Below are 16,582 nucleotides of genomic sequence, written 5' to 3'. Positions count from 1 at the left end.
AGCCATGTGAGCCATATGTGTTATTTCTTTCTTTCCCACCCTCAGGGCCATTTGGAATGAAGGATTCTCAGGAAATGGACAACATATTGTCAAGTTTGAAAGCATATGGGGATGAACAGCATTCTACTGAAGGCTTTTGGTCTTATAATTCAATATTTATAAGCAATTAAAGTTCACCAAAGTCTATAAAAACATGCCACAGCTGTGAATCAAATTAGTGCCTTGATGTACCCAATTACACAAAGAAAACATCAATATTATAATTAAGTGGCCAATTCCCTTCTTAGAATTAATGTAAATAGTGATTATGCTTTAAAGTCAGATGAACACTGTATTTTCAAACTAGAAGAAAGAAGCCCATGTTAAAAGATGCAAAATTCTGAGTAGGAGAGACTTCCTTCAGGTTTGATTAGTAAACTGACAAAGGAAATAGTCTTTTTTAAAATATATTTCAGCAAAACTTTCCTTTTAATTCCAATCACTCCTTCTCTTCTTTTATTAGGACTGACTGTTTATAGATTTAAAGTCATTGCTTTGTCAGTTGAAGTTGAAGAGCAAAGAGTTTCAAGCCCTCTAGCAAGTCATTGCTGAATTATTCAGTAATTTCAAACCCCACCCAAATGCAGGTGTAAGTCACAGCCCGTCATCTGCCTGTTGAGGTCTCTCATCCTTATCAGTGAGAGAAAGATGTTTCAGATCTAGGGCAGGAGTTCTACTGTGATGGAACAAGTAAAATTATACAAGCACTGTACTCACTTCCTGTCTCTAATTTCTTATTCTCATGATTTCCTCTTTGCTGTCTCCATTCACTGGTCAAAGTCCTCCATTAGAGAAACCATTCAGGAAGCATGCACTTACCAATAAATGTAAGAAATCTAGGTGGAAAAATGTGGAGTAAGAGAGTTACTGTAAATTGTCAATTTTTTAGTTGAAAGGATATTTTGGCGATCTTCTCTAGATAGAAATAGGGCTCCCATCAAAATTCTTTTGTTCTTTAAGTAGTAATTGAAAGATGCTTGTTCTGTAATTTCTAAAAACAAATGAATTTTTAAAAATGTTTTGCTATGAAAGGTTAGTGGGCAACAGTACAGATGTTTCTGTGAATGTTCATGTTACTTTATGCCTGTACAGTAGTCCCTCTCTATTGCGTTTCACTTATTGCGGCCTCACTGTATCGTGGGTTTTTGAAAAATATTATATTTAATTATTTATCACGGATTTTTCGCTATATCGTGGGCTTTTGCGGTACTGTGTATGTATGTTGTTAAGTTACGTAGGTTTAAGAGTGTAGAATATGTTTAAGAACATAAGTAGTGTTTATAAAAGTATGGAAAAGTTTAGTAAGGGAGTGGGAAAGGTTAATAAGGGACTGGGAACAATTTATATGTGTGCAGGAAGGGTTTATAAAGCCTTAAAATATATGTAAATACTAAAATAAATGTAAGTTTCCTACTTCACGGATTTTCACCTATCACAGCGGGGTCTAGAACGTAATACCCGTGATAAGTGAGGGAATACTGTATACTCAAAATAATTCTGCAAGGGCTGTGAAATGAGTTGGTCTGGTGATTTCACTCATCTTCAGTCAGGCTATTAATAGATTTGTAGGCTGTTTTACTAGCAGCAGGTGGCATAGCCTTGACACTTTGATTATTTACCTTTGAGATCTAAGGATGGCTTTTTTGCTTTATTATTTTTTTCCAGACAACTTGACCTCTTTTTTGGGGGGAGATATTTGCACAAGAAGTGTAAAATATGCTTTCAGCATCTTCAGTGAATCTGTACCAGACAGGGGCTTATAGATGTGTGACTTTATAAAAATAATTTGAAGATGATGCCAGAATTGAGCTCTTAAACTCAAAATGTCATTTATCCTTTTAGGCTTGATGTATTTCTCTCACTACTCAGAAAGGGTGAAGACAAATTATTTGCGTCCGTGCCTTCCTTTTCATAAGGAACTTGTTTCAGGAAGTTTGAGTATTTAAACTCTCACAACTTGCACTTTTTGTGCTAGGTCACATGTTTAAATTCCTCATTCCTCAAGATAGCATTGAGATTATTAGCTACAGCTTGTTATTATCTCTTGACTAGGAGCCAATTCTTATAATGAATAAAAACGTATATTTCTTACATTGATCAGAGAGAGTAAAGAACCCATTGCATTTCCACGAATTGAATTGTTTCCTAAGTAGTTCAAATTTTCTGTTTGGAAGAGAACAACAGAACAATAACATATATTTTATTTCTCTGAACTTTCCTGGTTGTTTATTGAACATTGAATGACAGAGTGAATTTATTCAATATTATACTTCAGTCATTGTGAGACACCATTATGCTTTATTTATATTTTCAGTTTAAATAAAGTTTGTAGACAATCATTAGGCATTAAATTGAGTGTTTTCTGTAAGTCATACTGTAGTGCATTATTGTTCAGTTAGTGTATTGTATTTCCTCCACTAATCTAGCCTCCCTCCCTTCTTTTCATATATCTATATTAGAAAAGACAAGTGGCCGCTGCAGGTATTTACCTGACCTGAGCTGTCAAAGTCTCTCGAGGTTGCTTTCTCATGCAATTGGAGATCCCATGGCTACAACCAGCCACACATCTATAGTATTTTATTCAAAGTTGAGTAGACATCCCTTTATCTCCAAGGAGCTCACAGCTGAGTGAGGCAGCTGATGATCTTCCCCTTGAAAATCTAATCTATTTTATGACTCATAAACTTTCCTTGGTAGAGACATGTTACCTATTATCCATTGGTATACAGTTTTCTTCCATTGTTTTCTGCTATGTTGCAAACTACTTTTGTGACTTACTTGATGTTAATTGCTTCAATCAACTCTTTAAAAGATACAATTACACTTGTTTTCTTTCAGTCCCTTAGCAACTTTGCAGTTCTTCAAGACCTTACAAAAATAACTTAGGCTCTTGTGAATTCATTAACAAATTCCCTTCATAATTTAGGATTCTTGTCAGACCTGCCAAAGTGTGCAAAGCATATTCAAAATGAGCATTCCCCTTAACCTGCTTACAAAACACAAATAAATAAGAAACTTCTATTCTTTTAATATAATTTATCTTGAAATTGTTCATTGTTATTTTCTTTTAAATGAGAGCATTGTTTTCTTATTCATCTTAGACCATAATTGTTCGAGAATTTTCTAATTGTTAATGGTGATCCTTTTAGTATGTGAGAATAATTTATACTCAAAAGTCCTATTGAGGTTAGCCTTTATTTCAGTTTTCCCAGAATTTAGATTCCTTGCATAAGATTACTTGTTGGTCATTATTTGTGCTTATATTTTCAGGATACAACAGAAATATTAATCACTTAAATGTTTAAACCTTTTCTACCTATGAATATAAGTGGTTAATATCTAATTTACTAGATTAAAAAAATATTTCTACCTTTTATTATATGCCATGGGAAGTTATTATTTTCTTTCTATTTCTTTAGATATTCACTGATATCCAACTTTTCTTTTTGTATGTGATTTTGAAATTATTTCAATTTTACTAAAAATTTGCAAAAACATTACAGTGAGCTTTTGATACTTTTTACCTAGATTTACTATTTGTTAACATTTTGCAACATTGACTTTATTATTTCCTAGTGAACTTTCTCTCTCTCTCTCTCCCTCCCTCCTACTTCCTACCCCTCTCCCTCTCTCCTTCTCTCCCTCTGTATGTGTGTACACACATAAATGTATATATGTATGAATCTTGATGATAGACAGATAAAGATAGAAATATTTAAATATAGATATATTTCTTCATGAACTGTGTGAGAGTGGGCTGCACACATCATGAGCCTTTACCCCTAAATACCTCAGTGTTCATGCGTTTTGGAAGAATGAGGACTTTCCCTTACATAACAGCAGGACAATGACTGAACTTAAATTTAACATGGATTGCCTATTATGATCTAATCTAGAAAATATTTTCAAATGTTACAATTTCACTGTCTTAATAATGTTCTTTATTTATTTTTCTCCCAGTCCAGGATCCAGTCCAGGAAACACATTACAATTCCGTTGTCCTTCCTTCATTGGAACAGTGCCTTCCGTAGCCTTTCTTTGTCTAAAATGACATCAATTTTTTAAAAATAATTTTTGTGTGTAAGAAGATTTAAGGTCTACGCTTTTAAGAAATTTCAAGTATGTAATACCGTGTCATGACTATGGATGGCTACTATGTTATATATTAGATACTCAGACCTCAGTCATCTTAATTGCTAAATGTTTATACCTTTTTACAATCCCCTCTCTTTATTTTTCCCACCTCTCAGGCCCTGGCAACCACAAATCTGTTCTCTGTTTCTAAGCATTCAGTTTTTTTTTTTTTTTTCTGGATTTCACATATCAGTGAGGTTACAAAGTGCTTCTTTTACTGTCTGGATTATTTCACTTAGCATAATGCCCTCAGGGTTCTTCCATGTTGTTGCAAACAGTAGAATTTTCTTATGGAGGAGTAATATCTTATTGTATGTACATACCAATCTTCTTTATTTACTCAGCCATTGATGAACATTTGGGTTATTTTCAGACCTCAGGTATTGTCAGTAATGCTGCAATAGACACGGGAGTGCAGATATTTCTTTGATATCGTGTTTTAATTTTTTAAAATTTATACCCAGATGTGGGATTGCTGGATCTGATGGTGCTTCTATTTTTAATTTTTGAAGAACCTTTGTACTGTTTTCCATAGAGGCTGCATCAATTTATATTCCCACCAACAGTGCACAAGAGTTCCCTTTTCTTTACATAAAATAATATGAATATTTTCAAATAATATTGGTTAGTTACTCTGTAGAATGTCCCTCAGTCTGTATTAGTTTGAGATTTCCTTCTGATTAGATTTAGGTTTTGCCTTTTGGAGGAGGAATACCATTGAAGAGAAATTGTGTCTTTCTCAGGACACATAACTCTCATAACAAGATATCCCTTTGTAACCTGTACTACTTTGTGATATATAACTAATTTATGGGGAGGTATTTGAGATTATATAAATATCCTGTTCCTGATGAAACTTTCATCCTCTAGTCCTAGCAAACATTGATGATTCTTGCCTAAATCAATTATTTATTTATTAATTCTTAATTGTCTGAAAACCAATTTTCTATATGCCTTTTTAAAAATATGCTTTATTGATTATGCCGTTACAGTTGTCCCAGTTTCTTTTCCCTCTGCCCCCTCCACCCAGTGACCACCCTCCCTCCAGTTGTCCCCCCACCCATAGTCCATGCCCATTGGTTATGCACATAGTTCTTCTCAACATCTTCCTGTCTACTCCACTCCCTCCTACTATACTTCTTAATTCTTATACCATCTCCCTCCCTTTCCCCACTTACCCTCCCCTGCTGACCTCCCCTCACAATGTTCCCCATACCTATACTTCTTTCCCCACTCTTGTTGCCTACTTAGTTTACCTTTGTTTTGATTCTCTAGCTTCTGTTGTTGGTTGTTGTGACACAGTTTTCATTTTAATGTTCATAGTTTTGATTCTCTTTCTCTTAAACAAGTCCCTTTAACATTTCATATAACAGTGGTTTGGATCTGATGAACTCCTTCAGTTTGACTTTGTCCTGGAAGCACTTTCTCTGCCCTTCTATTCTGAATGACAACTTCGCTGGATAGAGTAATCATGGCTGTAGGTTTTTGCTTTTTATTCCTTTGAATATTTCTTTCTAGTCTCTTCTTGCCTGCAGAGTTTCTTTTGAGAAATCAGCTGAGAGTCTTATTGGGACTCCTTTGTAAGTAATTCTCTTCTCCTCTCTTGCTTCTTTTAAGATTCTCTCTTTATCCTTAATTTTTGACATTTTGATTATAATGTGTCTTGGTGTGGTTCTCCCTGGGTCCAGTTTTTTGGAACTCTCTGTGCTTCCTGGACCTATAAGTCTATTTCCTTCCCCAAGTTAGGGAAGTTCTGCTTCATTATTTTATCACATAATTTTTCAATTTCTAGTTCTTCTCTTTCACCTTCTGGCAACTCTATAATTTGGATGTTGGCCCACTTCTAGCTGTCCCATAGGTTTCTGAGCCTCTCCTCATTTTCCTCACTTTTGTTTCCTCTTTCTGTACTGATTGACTGTTTGTTCCTTCCCTATGTTCCGATTTGTTGATTTGATTCCTGGTTTTCTTTCCCTCACCACTAGTTTTATATGTGTTTTCATTCATTTCAGCAGGACTAGCCGTCATTCCTTCCCTGTCTTGTGTAAGATCTGCTGTTAGGTCTGTAAGCATTCATATAACCAAAGCTCTGAACTATGCCTCAGAAAGATTTCCTATCTGCTGATCTGTTAGATTAGATATTTGCTGCCTGGTCAGCTTTGTCACCGGGCTCTCTACCATGATCTGTGCCATCCTGACAGTTTTGTGTTTACCTTTGCTTCCTGGGCAGGGCTGTCACACCTCCTATGCTATAGGGGGTGGAACCCTGCACACTTGTCACAACCAGGTGGCCCGTCTCACCACACTGTGGAGTCTTCTGCAGGGGTGGGGGTCCAAGATGGATTCCTGCTGTTCACTCTCCGCTGAGAGATTGGGAATCTCCTCCTCCATCCCCACCCCCTTTGGCCCTCACAGTCCGAGGCAACGGTGGTCTGCCTTCCCCAGCATTGGAATTGCAAGCTGATGGGTCTGGTCTGCAGCCAGGAGTGCTCCCCAGGTGCTTCTCGCCTCCCCTTAAATACGGGTGTCTGTGCTTACCGCTGTCCCTCTGCTGTTGCCGCAATTGCTGCCGCCAGCACAGCTTGACATCTCTGCCCCGGCTTCGCTGCTCCTACCCATCTGGACAAGCACCACTTGTTTATAACTTCATACATTGGATTTCCATGTAGCTTTATTTTCTGGAACTTCTGTTTTTTTTCTGATTTTGTGGTAGTTGTATTCTTTCTTGTTTGTGGAAGGAGATGGAGCATGTCAGTCTAGGCCTCTATCTTGCCCGGAAGTTCAATTTTTTGTATCCTTTATTGCTTCTCCAAAATAATGTGAAGAAGAGCTTTTCTTTCTCCTGCCTTCTTTTATTGATTCATTTACTTATATCAGCATGTATTCTTGGATTCTTATTTTTATTATTTCAGTTATATGTTGTTATTTTTATTATTTAAGTTGAAGCACAAATTGTCCCAAATTTTTCCTGTGGGAGCTCCTTTGGGGCTTGGTTTTTATACTCTCGTTTTCTTTTGCTCAGTGATATATGCATCTGTAAGAGTTTTATTTGCTTATCTTCATTTACTATCTGAATCACAAAAGTTTCATGTTAATGAAATCATCAGATAGTAACATTAGGTAAAATATAACTTCCAGAAAGTTAAAAACATGACTCCTACACAGCCATAGTGAGTGTTAATTACTTTACTCTTTAGTGAAGGGACCAATAGGATGATACATTAATTAAAAGGGGACTTTGAGAGTCAGTACTTAGACAATGAAATGTAGAATGCTAGAATAAGTTTGCGCAGTTAGATATCAAACTGGTTAATAATGATATATGGCAATAAAATTGTAAGTGTTTACATTATCTTTTCTATGAACAGAAATCTACAAATTATCATCTAATTTCACAGAGACCAGGCACTTATGAACAGAAAATACATTCTTCTAGAAATGAAAATAATCTTGGGCTCATCTTATACACAATGCTTTATATTACATTACAAAAACAGACACTATCCTCTGCCTTATTTCCAAATTTTGGGTAGTTTTTCTTATTACCTAAAACTTATGTTTTCTCTCTTTTTTAAAGTATATTTTATTGATTATGCTGTTATAGTTTTCCCAATTACTCTCCCCTTTCCTTCCCTCTGCCCAGTACCCCCCTTCCCTCCAGCAACACCCCTGCCCCTTAGTTCATGTCCATGGGTCATGCATATAAGTTCTTTGGCTTTACTCTTTCCTGTATTATTTTTAACTTCCCCTGTCTATTTTGTATCTGTCAATTATGCTTATTAATCCCTGCACCATTTCCCCATTTCTCTCTCTTCCCCATCCCAACTGATAACCCTTCAAATGATCCCACACCTATGATTCTATTCCTGTTCTGGTTGTTTGCTCAGTTTGTTTTTGTTTTTATTTTAATTTTTTAGATTCTGTTGATAATAGTTGTGAGTTTGTGGTCTTTTTAATGTTCATAGTTTTGATTTTCTTCTTTTTCTTAAATAAGTTCCTTTAACATTTCATGTAATAATGTCTTGGTGATGATGAATTCCTTTAGCTTTACCTCATCTGAGAAGCACTTTATCTGCCTTTCCATTCTAAATGATAGCTTTGATGGATAGCATAATCTTGGTTATAGGTCCTTGCTTTTCTTCATTTTGAATACTTATTGCCAGGCCCTTTTTGCCTGAAAGTTTTTTTGAGAAATCAGCTGACAGCCTTATAGGAACTCCTTTGTAGGTTACTCTCTTCTCTTGCTGCTTTTAAGATTCTCTCTTTATCTTTAACCTTTGGCATTTTAATTATGATGTGTCTTGGTGTGGTCCTCCTTGGGTCTAGCTTGTTTGGGACTCTCTGTGCTTCCTGGACTTGTTTGTCTATTTCCTTCGCCAAATTAGGCAAGGTTTCCTTCATTATTTTTTCACATATGTTTTCAATTTCTTGCTCTTCCTCTTCTTCTTCTGGAACCTCTATGATTTGGATGTTGGCACAGTTAAGGTTGTCCCAGAGGTTCCTAAGCCTCTCCTCAAATTTTTTCAATTCTTGTTTCCTCGTTCTGTACTGGTTGACTATTTTTTTCTTCTTTATCTTCCAGATAATTGATGTGAACCCTGGTTTCCTTCCCTTCACTATCGGTATTGTGTGGATTTTCCTTCACTTCCCTTCTTCCCTTCTGTGTGTGCCATAAGTAAGCATATCTGTCAAGCCTGTGAGCATCTTTATCACCAGCACTTAGAACTGCACATCTATTAAGTTGGCTACCTCTTTGTCTATTAGGTTTGCTCTCTCCTCATTGCTTAGTTCTCCTACTGGAACCTTGACATGTTCCCTCTTTTGGACCATACTTCTCTGTCTCCTCAATTTGACAGGCTCCTGTGTTTGCTTCTGTGCCTTAGGCAGAGCTTTTGCACCTGTTATGTTGTAAGGGATGGAGCCTTAGATATTTATCAGTGGGGGGTGACTCATTTCACCAGATTGTGGCGCTGTATGTGGGAGATGAGTCTGAGTGGGAAAAATGCTGCTTGCTTAGGACTTGGTCCTTTTCCAGGTACTTCTCTCACTTCCCATATGGGACTGGCGCCTCTCTAGCTGTTGCCCTGGCCGTCATTCCCAGAGTGGGTGGGTCGTGGACATTCTAGGACCATAGGGGCCCTCTAAACAAATGGACTTTGCTGAGAGACTGGCAGTTTCTTCCTCTGCCCCAACTACCACTGGTTTTCACAGTCAGAAGTAATAAGACTTAATTTTCCCTGGCACTGGAACTGTGAGCTGTGTGGTCTGGTTTGGTGTTGGGAGTGGTCCCAGGTGTCCCTCCTGACTTTTTAAAAATGTGTGACAGCCACTGTCACCGGTGCTGCTGCCGCCTCCGCACCACATCCTCTCTGCTCTGGCTCTACCCCTCCTACCTGTCTGGATGAATATTTTTTCTTTATATCTTTATTTGTTGGACTTCCATGCAACTCTGTTTTCTGGAATTTCTAGTTGTCTCCAGTTTTGAGATAGTTGTATTCCTTCTTAGTTGTGGAGGGAGATGCCAGGCATCTACCTACACCTCCATCTTGGCCAGAAGTCCAGTATTTCTCTTAAATTTGCATTCTGTTCTTCTATTTTTATAGAAAATTTAAAATTTTCATTGGTGTCTTTTGTGGATCTTCTTAAATCTCTCTTACTGCAACTTAAGCCCATTTCACCTGTAAAGTTTAGGATTTTTCTGCTGTAATACTCCTACCTGAATGTAAAAACTCAGTGGACTCTTGGCCTCCTTTTCTTTAAAGTAATTAATTCTTTACATGTTTCCTGTTACTTTCTGTCTTTTTATCTTTGAGTGCTTTTTTTACTTTTTCTGGGCATTAAAATTTTTTTTCACAGTTATTCAAGCTGCAGAATCCCAAACAGGATACTATATTCTTCTGAGTCTAACAAACAACCAAGTATACATGACATCTATGTTATTTTAATATAACCATATCCACAAATGCTATATGGGATAGCACTCTAGATTCATTATTTTTTAACCAGTAAATTAAAACATAAGCTATCATAAATTGCCATATCTTCTGTTTATTGTTATAAATATGTTTATGCTGCTTACTCTTTAAACCATTCATTTCTTCATTAAAAATATATTTATTGTTGTAAATATACATACATCAAATTGACTATCTTAACTGATTCTAAGTACAGTTGAGTAAGGTTAAATATATTTCCATTATTGAGCAACCGTCTCCAAAACCTTTCTATCTTGCAAAACTGAGACTCTCTGCTCATTAAAAAATGTCTCTTCATTTCTCCAAACTTGTTCTAGCAACCACAATTCTATTTTCTGTTTCTATGTGTTTGACTATTCTAGATAGTTCATACAAGTAGAATTATGCAATATTTGCCTTTTGGGGACTGGCTTATTTTGTATTCCACTAGATGTATATACCACATTTTGGTTATTCATTCATCAATGGATACTTGGGTTGCTTCTACTTCTTGGCTCTTATGGATGCTGCTGCTATGAACACGGTTATGCACATGCCTCTTCAAGATTCTCCTTTCAGTTCTTTTTGATATATACCTACATGTGGAATTGCTGGATCATATTTTTAATTTTTTAAGGAAACTCCATACTGTTTTCCATAGTAGCTGCACCATTTTACATTCCAATCAGCAATACACAAGAGTTCCAATTTCTCTATATCCTGGCCAATTCTTGTTTTCTATTTTTGTGATAGAAGCCATCCTAATGAATATAAGATAATGTCTTACTGTGGTCTGCATTTGCATTTCTGTAATGATTTGTGAGGTTGATCATCTTTTCATGCTCTTGTTAGTCATATGTATATCATCTTTGGTCACTCATTTATTTTTAAGCCCCAGGTTTTGTGCTGAGTGCTAGAGAAACAAAGATAAATGAATAAGTTTCTAGATCTCAAGAAGTTCATAGATTACATAAGAAACTGATACGTCAACAAATGACTGTGAAACAAAGTAATAAATGTCCTGAGAAAAATATGCACAAAGTGCTATCTGGTCATTTGTCTTACCTTGTTATCTCTAATATTTTTCTTTTCAGTATTTGCTTCTGAATATACTGATGGTCACTTACACCTTATTCCATCAGAGATAATTTACAAGGTTGCCCTTTTAGCTACTTATACTTACCTTTTATTACTCATTGGCTGTTGCAATTGAGTTGAATTTCCCCAGGTCCCTAATTGACCAGAATAAAGCAAAATAAACCTCTCTGGTGTATTTCAGTCACCACACAACGGTTTGTGGCCTGTCACAATACCTAGGGCCTGACATATTGCCTTACTGTCAATCCCTAAACTCTAGGAATTTCTTATCTATTTTAAATGTAAAAGGTCAACATTCTCTCCCTCAACAATTGTTCTTTACTTTCTGCAGTGTAAACATGGCTGAAACACTGTACTGCATGCTTTCCCCAGTCCTCTTTGACATCTAGTCAGAAAGAGTCAGGAGGAAGAGGAATACAGGGAAATATGAAAGACCATCTGTTATAGCATGTGATTAACTGACCTGGGATGCTGCCTATACTTGATAAATGATTACTGCTTAAGAAACATATTTTTTTATAATTCAAGTTCATATTGAGCCAGCCATGGTTCTTAAAATATTGTCAATCAAACTACTTGTTCTGAACCACAAGCCCAATTAATACTTTTATGCTGGGATATTAGAAATCCATTTATTTTTCTCTTAGGAAATGGCTAAATTAGTAGTAGAATCAGACTTTTGTGAAGTATAAACTAGCAAAAGCTCAGAACAGATCTCTCTTTGCAAGGAAAGTATCAATGATTTCTATTAACCTGATAATTAGCTATTAATTACCTATTAACAATTGACTTAATTTCTAACTTATTTAGTTGTTTGTATGTAAATCTGGGGTATTTCTTAGAAATCACTGCTGCTGCAATCTTCAGGGATAGGTAAAAAGAGGGCAACATTTACTCAATTTACTACAAAAACAGTTCCAGTTATAGCCTGTCATTTTATTTATACCTTGAGACAAGATTTTCTGAGTATAAGAATATGATCCTGTATATTAAGCTGGACAAGAACAGATGTTAAAAGTCACTCACAGTTATACTGACAGTTGAATAAGCCTTCCATTCTAAAACTTGAACAAATTGTGACTTAAAATGTATATTTGGGGTAATATTTAAGAACTTGATGTCAGTCTGTTTCCTGGGAGTTTTTGTTGAGAGGTATCTCTATAAATAATAGCAAGTAAAATAGTAAGTATCTATCAGAAATCTCTTATACTCCTGACAGTTTGTAGTGTTATAGCACAATGCTGTCATAGTGTGGTCCTTGTCTGGTAGTATCTCAGTATCTGGCAGCTTTTTTATAAAGGCATATTCTCTTTGATATAGGCATTAAAAGAAAAAAGACAGCAATTTCCAAATGAATCAAAGAAGAAATAGAAAACTTAAATAGCCCTATAACTCTAGAGAATAGATATGTAAAACTGTATACTAAAAGCTGCAAAACTTTGCTGAAGGAATTTAAAGAAGACTTAAACAAAGGGAGATATTTACCAAACATAAATTGGAAGTCTCAGGATTAAGATAGCAGTTCTCAAATCTCCCCATAATGAACCAATGCAATATCAACCAAAATCCTGGCAGGATAATTTTGAAGAAATTGAAAAGCTTATTCTAAAATCTATACAGAAATTCAAAGAGCCCAGAAATGCTAAAACAATGTTGAAAAGAAAAACAAGTTTGGAGAACTAATAGTACCTGATTTCAAGGTACTATTCAGCACATTTTAGAACAGATATAGAAACCAGGTATATATATCCATACATACATGGTCCAATTGATTGTCACAGATATGCTAATGTACTTTAATGATGCTGAAACAATTGGATATGTGTATGGAAAAAAATAAACCTCTATTCATACTTGATACCATACCTAAAGTTAATTTGAAATGGATCTAAAAGTGAGAGCTAAAACTATCAAACTTCTAGAAGCTAACAGAGGATAAACAAACATAGGAAAATCATTGTGACATTGAGTTAGGCAAAGAGTTCTTAAAGAGCACAGGAAACACAAACCATGTAGTTTCATAGATCCGACTCCTTATGTACTGAATTATAACCTCTGGTGGAGTTCAGGAACCTGTTCTAGCAAGCTCTCCAGATGATTCTTTGCACACTACAGTCTGACATGCACCATAGCAAGTGTAAAAAAAATGTTAATGTAAATATTCAAATTTCTCCTCATTGCACATTGAAGTAATTGGAGAGTAGAAGAAGTATGGCAAAGTAAAGACCTCTGACTGTTTTGGAAATAAAACCAGGCATTGAGAGTTGGACAAATTAGTGTCTAACATGGTGCACATCCCAGGAAGCAAGATGACATGATCCAGAGAGTTGAAAATTGGAAAGGATGAGTATGTGATCTGGTTTAAACAGTGAGAACCTTCAGGAAATTGTCTCCTTTTTGAGATTTTTTATTTAAGGGAGAAGGTGGAGATAAGGATATTGAATTCACTTTAGCATTCTTCAAGAAACTCAAGTTAATGATTTTTGAACATTTTCCCAGTTCCTTTTGGTGGCTTGATTACATTTTGTTGAACTCAATACTATAAGATCTTCGACACGGGTCTCTGTGTTCATAACAATTACTAAAGGTCTTTTTGTTTACTGCTCAATTACCTAACAATTCTTCATTTAATGAATATGTGAAGTACTTGAAGGCATACTTCTCCCAGCATTATTGGATTATTTAAAAAGAGTCATTTAAAAAATGGATCCACATCAAGGTGAATGCATTGCCATTAACTTCACTGAGTTATGTCATCTCTCTCTCCATTACAACATTACAATTTGGTTATTAGGTGACACATTTTAGGATGGGATGTAGAGTTCACAAGAAAGCCCCCTGAAGGTTCACCTCTATAATGGCCTAGAAACATACCCTGTCTGTTTAAAATGTGTGCTTTATACCACAAATTTGATGTAGTGTTGATTAAAATGCAGTCCAAAATACACAGCTGAAAGTGCTTAGAAGGGGGGCTAATAGGACAAATAGATTATATAACTTAACATTTTAAAAATACTTAGAATGATGCCTGCCACCATTAATAAACACTATATAAGTGTTTGATAAAAAATAAATTCAATAAAATGCATATGTTTATTTATTATTGGCATCTACCATATAGCAGGCGCTGAGCAAAGTGCTGGGGTTAAACGATGAGCCCAAAGGAGGAGATCTTTGTCTTCATCTAACTCAGGGTCTAAAAGTTAGACACGCAAATAATTACATAAGTAAAAATATGATTAAGTATAAGTGGGGAATAAACAACACTTGGTACACGTGAGTCAAGGAGGCTTCAGAGAAGAAGTATGATTTAAGCTAAATACTGCCTCATGGATAGAAATGGACTAGGCCAAGGAGAGAGCATGTGCTCATTCTCTGGGTAAAGAATAAAATGGCACCTTTCTGAACATGGAAGCAGGTTTATTTGACTGATATATAAAGAGAATGAGGCCTGTAGGGACTTACAGTGAAGCTAGAGATGGTAGGGAGGCATTATTTTTGCAAATCTTTTAAACTATGCTAAGATAAGGATGTAGATCGTTATCCTAAAATCAGAGGTTTTAAATACAGACTATATCTGTGTGAGTGTGTGTATATCTGCATATGTGTGTGTGAGAGGAGAGAGACGATTTGAAAAGAGAATTTTGGGCCCTGTTTGGAGAATGGGGAATGAGAGCTTAACTAGAGTCAAGTAGCATCCATGAAGGCCACTCTATGATGCTGGACTCTGGGTGGAATGTGGAGATGAACGTGAACGCCAGGCCTCTCAAGAAGCATGTGGTTCAGTGTAGAGGCTCAGACAAGATCACCCTATCACAGAAATTTGTGAAAGCACAATAAATGAACTGCAAAGGGCAAGGATGGCTACAGAGCAATGTTCCCCATTGGCCAGAGTGGTAAAATGTCACCACCGAGAAAAATGTTGGGGAATTGACATACAGGAAAGATATAAGAAAACAAACACTGCTGTTCATTTCTACTATCATTTTATAGAGAAGGGACATATACTAATAACCCCCCACCCCCACCCCCCAAAATGAAAAAGCTCTGAATGATGTTGCTCTGTTGGTTGGGCATCTTCCCCCAAAGCAGAAGATTGCTGGTTGGATTCCTAGTCAGGGCACATGCCTAGGTTGCAGGTTCGGTCCCCAGGTGTGGCGCCTATGAGAGGTAACCAATCAATGTTTCTCTCTCCCATTGATGTTCCTCTCCCTTCCTCTCTTTCTCCCTCCCTTCCCCGCTCTCTAAAAATAAATAAATAAAATCTTTAAAAAAAAAAACTTTGGAGGAGAATACCAAAGTAAACAAAAGTTCCTAAAAATAAAATGAATTTTATTTTATTGAGAAAAAAAAGACAGTATTAAAACCTTAATGAGTGACACCAGTTGGAGTTCTGAGAAGGTCCAAACAGTTTTTTAATTTGAAAGGAAATGACTTACCTCAGTCTTTAAGTGGCTATTCTTGTTGCAGTTAGTAGAAATAAGCTTTGGAAAATTTACATGTGGATAACTCATACAGGAAAAAGGCCCGTATTATGTTCTATAGCACATCATGGGCATTCAGTGAACTACAGATTATGATCTGGGTAAATACAGTAAATATTAAATTAAGCAATTAAATAATGTCTTGAAAACTTGAACCTAACTTTAAAAGCATTTAAGAAAATTTCTCACTTAAGAAATTTCCTTATTTAAAGATTGTTTTTTAAGGAAATGTGTTTACTTAAAAAGAAAAAAAATGTATCTGTCGTCGGCAGCCGTCCGTCTCGAGAGACGATGGTGTAGCTTCTTAAGAGTCTATCTGCACCGCCGAGAATGGCTGTGCAGTCCGACTCGGGAGTGACACGGTATCTGTCTCCTCCCGTGTTAAATCGACATCTTGCGATGACGCTGGAGTGTCCTCTCCAGTGAAGCTGAAGCTACAGAGCCTGGGCGGGGTGATATGGAGGGTCTGCTGTTGCCCATGCAGCAGACCCCCCCCCCCAAAAAAATGTATAAATGTGTGAATATATTTATATATACATACATACACATTTACTTCTAAATTTTTGAAAAATATTGCTTATAATTGACAGAAATACTGAGTTACTTTATGAATACTGCTCTTGACTTAATTTGTCCAGATGTTCCTAGTTTTAACTAAAGAAGTAAATATAATACCAGTTCAATATGATGCACAATATCGTTTTTTGTATGAATACTAAAAACAATATTTTGGATTATTTGTAAATGTTTCCAGTGAGCATATTTAAAATCAGGCTTTCTATTCAATATGACAGTGAAACTCGACCTTTTGGAGAATTCAGTGAACTCATCGTTTAATGAAAAAAAGAACGCAGTTGCATAATAGTAAAGCAACTT

The 16,582-nt window shown here is 36.1% G+C and overlaps 1 non-coding gene across 1 annotated transcript; it reads right to left on the bottom strand.

The window, feature by feature from the left end:
- Window positions 1-2,490: 2,490 nt before the first annotated feature.
- LOC150022616 (small nucleolar RNA SNORA44) lies at window positions 2,491-2,622 on the bottom strand. The gene has a single exon (XR_016513694.1). It is a non-coding gene; the product is annotated as a small nucleolar RNA SNORA44 (small nucleolar RNA).
- Between the last annotated feature and the right edge of the window lie 13,960 nt (window positions 2,623-16,582).

Source organism: Furipterus horrens, unplaced genomic scaffold (genome assembly GCF_987537825.1).
Source record: "Furipterus horrens unplaced genomic scaffold, mFurHor1.1.pri manual_scaffold_1, whole genome shotgun sequence".
Taxonomy (NCBI): Eukaryota; Metazoa; Chordata; class Mammalia; order Chiroptera; family Furipteridae; genus Furipterus; species Furipterus horrens.
The sequence above is the reverse complement of the archived record's forward strand: the minus strand, read 5'-3'. Positions and strand labels throughout refer to the sequence as shown.